Here is a 6,939-nt window from a genome sequence, read left to right on the forward strand (position 1 = left end):
TGTATTGCAAGCTCCCTGAGGGTAAGGACTGTATCTTCGCCCCAGTTTTATATCCAGAGCCCAGGACAGTGTGCCTGGCACAGAGTGAGTGCTCAATAAACATTGACTGATTGATAGACTAGATGAAGGGATCACTAGTTGAATCCTTTGGGGCAAGGCATCTAGAAATGAGACTCACTCTGAGTCCTCTGCTGCTGCTAAGCCCTGAAGGTGACGTGACTGACTTGGATCCATCAGCATTTTTTATTATAATAATGATGTCATGCTGACGTTCATACAGGATTTCCACATAGTGTCTCTAATTCTTAAGTATTGAGGTAAAACACACACCTTGCATACCATCAACAGACAGCTTTCAAAGGGCACATGGGTTACTACAAAGGCGATGCAGAATCGTGGTTACCAGTTTGGGATCCGGAGCCAGACTGCCTGTGTTCAAATCCTAGCTCTTCCATTCACCAGCTGCGTGGTCTTGGGCATGTCACTTAATCTCCCTGTGGCTTCCTTTCCCCATGTATAAAATGGGGGTATTAAGAGTACCCACCTCATAAAGTTGTGATGATGACCTGAGTTGACAGATATAAAACATGCAGAAGAGCAACCGACATGCAGTCAGCAGTCAGTAAACATTATTAGCTAGTATCCTTGCTATTGAGAGCCCTGTTAGGTGACTTTGAGAAAGAAACCAAAATAAGTGACAAATACGAGAGCCTCTATAATTTCTCTGTCATCTTGCCTCATAAGCCAAATGTACTACTGATTTTGAAATATCTTGTCTACTGAGCACACACTATATTGTGTTAACTTGTTCTCATCCCTGGGAGGTGTTCCAATTCATTATTAGTTTCTTGGCAGTTAAAGCACATGCTTTTCTAGGTGATGACAATAGCGCCTAATACACATAATCCTTTTAGTACCCACCCACTGTGTAACCCGAGTCCCCTCTCCTCATCATCAGCTGTGGAATCTTCTCTCCCTTTCCCCTAAGTGGCCCAGCGTCATCTCAGTCAGGGGGAGCTACTCTAACCACTGCAGCTGTTCTGGAATTGTGCGCATGCCAACGGCCATCCATCCTCCTTCCCTCTCCCTTCCCCCAGGCTCCCATGCACACAGACTCTCGCTTGTTCCTTCTCTGTCATAGTAGGGTGAATGGCTGTCAGGAATTGTGAGCCTGAAAAAGGCATTGTTTCAAAGTCTGAAAGTTTCCCAGAAAATGCCAGTTACGTTCTCACCTCCCCTATAGCCAGTTTATTCCTTGGTTAATATCAGTATTCTGTTATCATGGGGCAACACTGAGAACAGGGACAAAGGACTTAAGACAACACACCTGCGTGTACACACACACACACACACAGATTTGTCTTTGGAAGATCAGGAGGCAGCTTCCAACACCGCATTAAGTGAAAATACTTGGGGTAGTGATGACTTGAGAGTGTTGAAAGGTAGACCCTACTTTAATAAGGCCCAATAAATGAAAGTGCAAATATTAAAACAGATGAATTGAGTGATTAATCATCTTCTAAAAAATTATGTCCTTTATGAAGACTGTATCAGGGATTTAATTAAAGAGCCTCTCTCAGTACATTTGAAATCTAATTTATAGTATAGGGCCTCCTCAAATCCTGTCTTCATTTCCTCAAACGTACACGTGTCAGTTAACACCCTGACCCAAAGTGGCGTAATCTAAATTGGTCAAGTATGAGGGCTGCAGCCACTGGCTTCCCTCTCGCGCCTGAAGCCAGCCTCTCCCAGGTGTGGCATAGCAGAGGGGCAGACAGCCCAGGGGGATGGAGCTGTCAGATTCTGAGGGTGATGGCAGAATCACAGCTGCCTTGGCACTTCCTTGATGGCACCCCGGGGCAGCATGGATGGTGGCCTGTGGTCCTCCCTGGAACACACTGAGGTCCATATGCAAGTCCTCCGGCTCACTCCACAGGTGCCGGGTAGAGTGGAGTGCAGACAAAGCCGAGCCTGTGTAGACTCTGGGAAAGATGCTAATCAACGATGGCTGCTCTTTGTGGTGGCATAGGCATCACACTAACTATACTACCCCAGGCAGCAGTCCTGCGGGCAGGGACACAGCAGTGTCACTGTCTCAGGCTTTGCAGACAGAGATTATAGGCCCACTGGTGGTGTTCACGGTCAGACTTCCCAGGACCTGGTCTCGCCTCTTCAGTTTCATCTACACCTGATCCAGTCCTGGAAGGGTTAACACAACTTCCTAGAGAAGGTGATGTTTGAGCTGAGGTCTATAGGAAACTCAGGGGAAAAAAAATATAGAAAGGTATTCCGGATAGGTAGAAGGGTCCACCCTAACACACAGAGGACAAGAGAGTTTAGTGCACTCAGGGAATTGCAAATGGTTCACCAAGCTTTAAGGTATCAGGGAGTGGAATGAGGAGGAGTGGAGCGGTTTGCTATGTAGAGAGAGAAGCCGGCCCCAGGTCACACAGAGCTTTGTGTGCCTGCTAAAAGCATGTGGGTTTTCTCTGGAGGGACAAATGAAGACACTTTGAAGAGGTTTGGGCAGGGACGTGACCAGATTTGTGTTTTAGAAAGGTGACTGTGACAGGAAAGCAGGGAGGACTAGGGGTGCTGGGAGACCACTGAGGAGCCAGAGTGGTGAGCACCTTGCCCCAGCCACGGGTGGAGGGGAGAGGCAGGAGTGGTGAGATTCTGCTTAAGTCGATTGTTAATACACTAGGCACAATGATTCATGTACACCTTCCCCGTTCCTAGCTTCATTTCCCCATCCGGCCCCTACAAGCCCTGTCTTTGAATCTGGTCTGGTTCCTCCAGCCTTATGTAGCAGGCTGCCAGATTCTTCTGGTTTTCCTCATGGAAAGCTCCCGAATTTTTCTTGCTCAAATCCCTTAGAAGTGCTTTGATCGGTGGAAGATAAGGGTCTTCAAGGACTTTCAAAGAGCAGCTAAGAAACAGTGCCTCCGTCAAGTTATTACTAATGGGAGCTCCAGTGCTGGGGTAGCTGCAGATGACGGGAAAACCCAAATCAGAAACCTGAGTGGCAGCCTGAGGCCTCACATTCTGCCAGGCTCCAAGAGCCAAGCTGCATACATGCCCAATCTTCACTCCCCTGGGTAATGCCTTAAGGACTCCATCATGTCAGCCAGAATGTACCCTGGGAGAGTATATGGAAACACGTAGCTCACCGAGTACAGAACATCTCCCTTCCCCTGCTTAGATTGGGGGACAGGACAAATACCGGTGTGCTAAGCTCATCAAGCTCTGGTAGGCTTGTTGGGTATGAATAATGTATATTTTGGGAAGCCTAGTTCTTTCAATTTCATAGACTAATGAGTTGTATTATATTAGGATTCTGTTGTGTATTCATTCATTCAAATATACATATCTGAAAATATTAAGATTTAATACTGGGAGATTAAAAGATACATTAGATATCATACATGACTAACTCTAGCAAGCCCCTATCTTTATACAACAGTCACGATACCAGAACCGTAAGAGTTTTGGATCTGTAAGGAAAAATTTCCAAGTAAGATGTATCTCCAGTGATATAGGAAATGCCATCTTCTGTCATCGAGCCATCTCTAAATTCAGGCTTTCCTGTTTGTTCTTCTAGCTGCTGCTCCTAATTCCAGATGAAAAATTCCTGCCATTCAGAGGCAGAGCCCTTTGTGTATAATATATGAAAATCTTGGGTTCTCTCAAAATGAAAAGAGTTACTGAGATAGAAGTTTTCTTATCACCATGCCAACAGTGGACACACGACATCATCTCACAAACATGCTCTGTCCTACAGCCCAAAGCACATATACTCACGTTCCTCCATCAGAAAGATCTTTCCATTTCCTTCAAAAACAAACCTCCTTCACATACTAGTACCTCCTTCCCCTCCCAGTAGTATATGTAGGCCTCCTCCCCCAGCAAGCTGGCAGGAGCACGCATGCACACACACACACACACACACACACACACACACACACACTCCTCCAGCATACACCTCTCTTGTTCCCTAAGAGCCCTGGAGGTGTGTGTGTGAATGTCTGAACTGATGACATATTGTGACAGACCGCGCAAGAGTGAGGCACAGCCACAAAGCAATGCAGGTCACAGCAATAGGCTTTATATAACCCAGAGCCACGGAGAGACCCAAAATAGCAGCCTCCCTGCTGCTCAGTTAGTCTCCTCCATCAAGCAGGGATAAAATTAGAGCAGGCACTGACGCGCACCTGCGTCTGCAGTGGGACTCCAGGGAGACAGTGAGAATAGGCTCTACACTCTGCCATCGGCCATGGAGACTGCCAGATTCTTCAGGCCCCATCTGTCACCAGAGATGTGTGTGTGTGTGTGTGTGTGTGTGTGTGTGTGTGTGCGTGCGTGCACACAGGCACAGGAGCTGTACGAATGCACCATGTGGAGCCCTGCTCTGAGGAGAACGGTTCAAGGGAATGGCCTGGAGCTGGTGCAAGAAGCTTGGCTGTACAGGCTTTGAGAAGGACGTTCCAGGCTTTTTGGGAGGAAGTCAATTTCCACACCAGTCCCATTTTACCTCGCAGTTCTTCTTCAGTGCCCTCCACACCACTTCTCTCTGGCCTACATGGGGTCAAGTTTAGCTGGGATGCCCCCCTTTAGGATCCCATTCTGCAAAACAAACAACAATGATAACAAAATCCTACTATGTTTCTTTCAGCCTGACCAAACACACACAATCTGGAGATTTAAAGGCTGTGTCCTGAAGTCAAGAGGAGTAACAAGGCTGACTGCTCTGTAGGCCTCGGGACCTTGACCTTGTCTGGAGGCCGTGATCACTCCTCAGGTGTCAGGGGCAGAAATGCTTTCGAGCTGAGGCAGCCGGGTGATCTGTTCTTTTTCTGCTTGAAGGCGGGCAGGGCAAAATATTTTTTTCCCCGAAAAAATAAGTAGTTAAAGGTTTGTTATCTTAATCACTGGGTACCAGATATAAATTCCATATACATTCCAAGGGAGGAATCGTAGCTGACCCCAGGAAACAAGAGACCAGAGAAATCACATGAATAATACAGACAAGATAAAATGAAACTGGGTTCTGTTTCTTTTGTTTGTTTTTGTGGGTTTTTCTTAAGAAAGAATGATCATCCTATACCATTACCTTTGGAATTCTACTAGTACACGTTCATTTCTGGAGGGTGAGGGGTGTTTCTGTCCTTGGAGTTCTCTTCTAAATAAATATTTCAGAGAATGGCAACATATTAAACTATTTCATACCGAGGCATCAGTGATTTATCAGATTCTTTGCCTTTTAAGGTAACCTGAATAAATCCTGGAGCTCCCTTCTAGCCCAGAATCGGCACAGTATCATCTTCCAAAACAAAACAAAACTATACATACACAGGAGAAATCATCTCAACTGATTAAAAACTCATTAAAATTCTTATTTAAATATTGAGAACAGCAAAATATAAAATAAAGACGCATCTGATCAGTAAACAATAGCCACACTTCTGAACCTCCTTTTCCTCTGCTCTCTAAACTTTTTTTTTTTTTTGATTTTTTGTTTAGATTTTTTTATTGGGGAAGGGGAACAGGACATTATTGGGGAACAGTGTGTACTTCCAGGACTTTTTTCCAAGTCAAGTTGTTGTCATTTCAATCTTAGTTGCGGAGGGTGCCGTTCAGCTTCAAGTTGTTGTCCTTTCAGTCTTAGTTGTGGAAGGCACAGCTCAGCTCCAGGTCCAGTCGCTGCTGCTAGTTGCAGGAGGCGCAGCCCACCATCCCCTGTGGGAGTCAAACCAGCAACCTTGTGGTTGAGAGGCCGCGCTCCAACCAACTGAGCCATCCGGGAGCTCAGTGGCAGCTCAGCTCAAGGTGCTGTGTTCAATCTTAGTTGCAGGGGGTGGAGCCCACCATCCCTTGGGGGACTCAAGGAATTGAACTGGCAACCTTGTGGTTGAGAGCCCACTGGCCCATGTGGGAATCGAACCGGCAGCCTTTGGAGTTAGGAGCATGGAGCTCTAACTGCCTGAGGCACCGGGCTGGTCCGCCCTCTCTAAACTTTATAGCTGCTCTGAGCCCCCTAAAACGTCCAGACACCCAGCCTTCATGAATATTTCTCTTACACACACACAATTTCTCTCTTAGCTTTTTATTTTTGTATAAATTGACTAGTTCTCTGGCTTCTTCTAGTCCTCTCCAATCTGCCCACTGTTTGGCTTCTCCACACACACAAAAAGGAGCATCCAGAAGATGACTCAGTAAGCAAAAATCTGTTCCCCCATAGAAGCCTGGGCATAAGGGTTCAGGAAGAGTGTGGATATTCATCTTGTTAGACCAGCAGAGCTGTGAGGCACTAATGGGTGAGGTCAGGGATCCCTGGAGAGAGACTTCTTGGGAAAGGACCTTTCTAAAGGAGACAGGATGTGGGAATGGAGAAATGCAAGTGGAGGGAGCTTCAAAGTGAGATTGTTATTGTCTCTAGCCTACCCTGTACTCTTTGTTACCAGGTGTTGGGGACAAGAATTCATTGAAAGAATGACTTAGTATGTGACTTCATATGTTAAGCTCCAACCTATGGCTCCCCTGGAAAACTCCAGTGCCACTGAGCTTTCTTCATGCTCTTGTACCTTTGCTGGTGGTCTTCTGTCTTTCCAGAATGTCCTTTCTATACTTCCCTCTTCCCTACCCAACAGCCCCCTTCTTTGGCAGCCTGGAGCACTTAAATTCGTTCTCAATACTCAGCTCAAAGGTTAACTAGCCTGGTACTTTCCTTTACCTTCTCCCTCCCCGACCCTTGGTAGGCAGAATCCTAAAATGGGCCCCAAGATTCCTACCCTCTGGTGTACAATGTCTCATATACCCTGGAAGCCCTTGAGTGTGGGTAGGATCTGTGAATTTAATGTGATATCATTCCCTTGAATTATGGCAAAAGGGATATTGCAGATGTAATTAAGGTCCCTCATCTGTTGATTTTGAGCTGATTGA

The sequence above is a fragment of the Rhinolophus ferrumequinum genome, chromosome 6, assembly GCF_004115265.2.
Source record: "Rhinolophus ferrumequinum isolate MPI-CBG mRhiFer1 chromosome 6, mRhiFer1_v1.p, whole genome shotgun sequence".
Classification (NCBI taxonomy): domain Eukaryota; kingdom Metazoa; phylum Chordata; class Mammalia; order Chiroptera; family Rhinolophidae; genus Rhinolophus; species Rhinolophus ferrumequinum.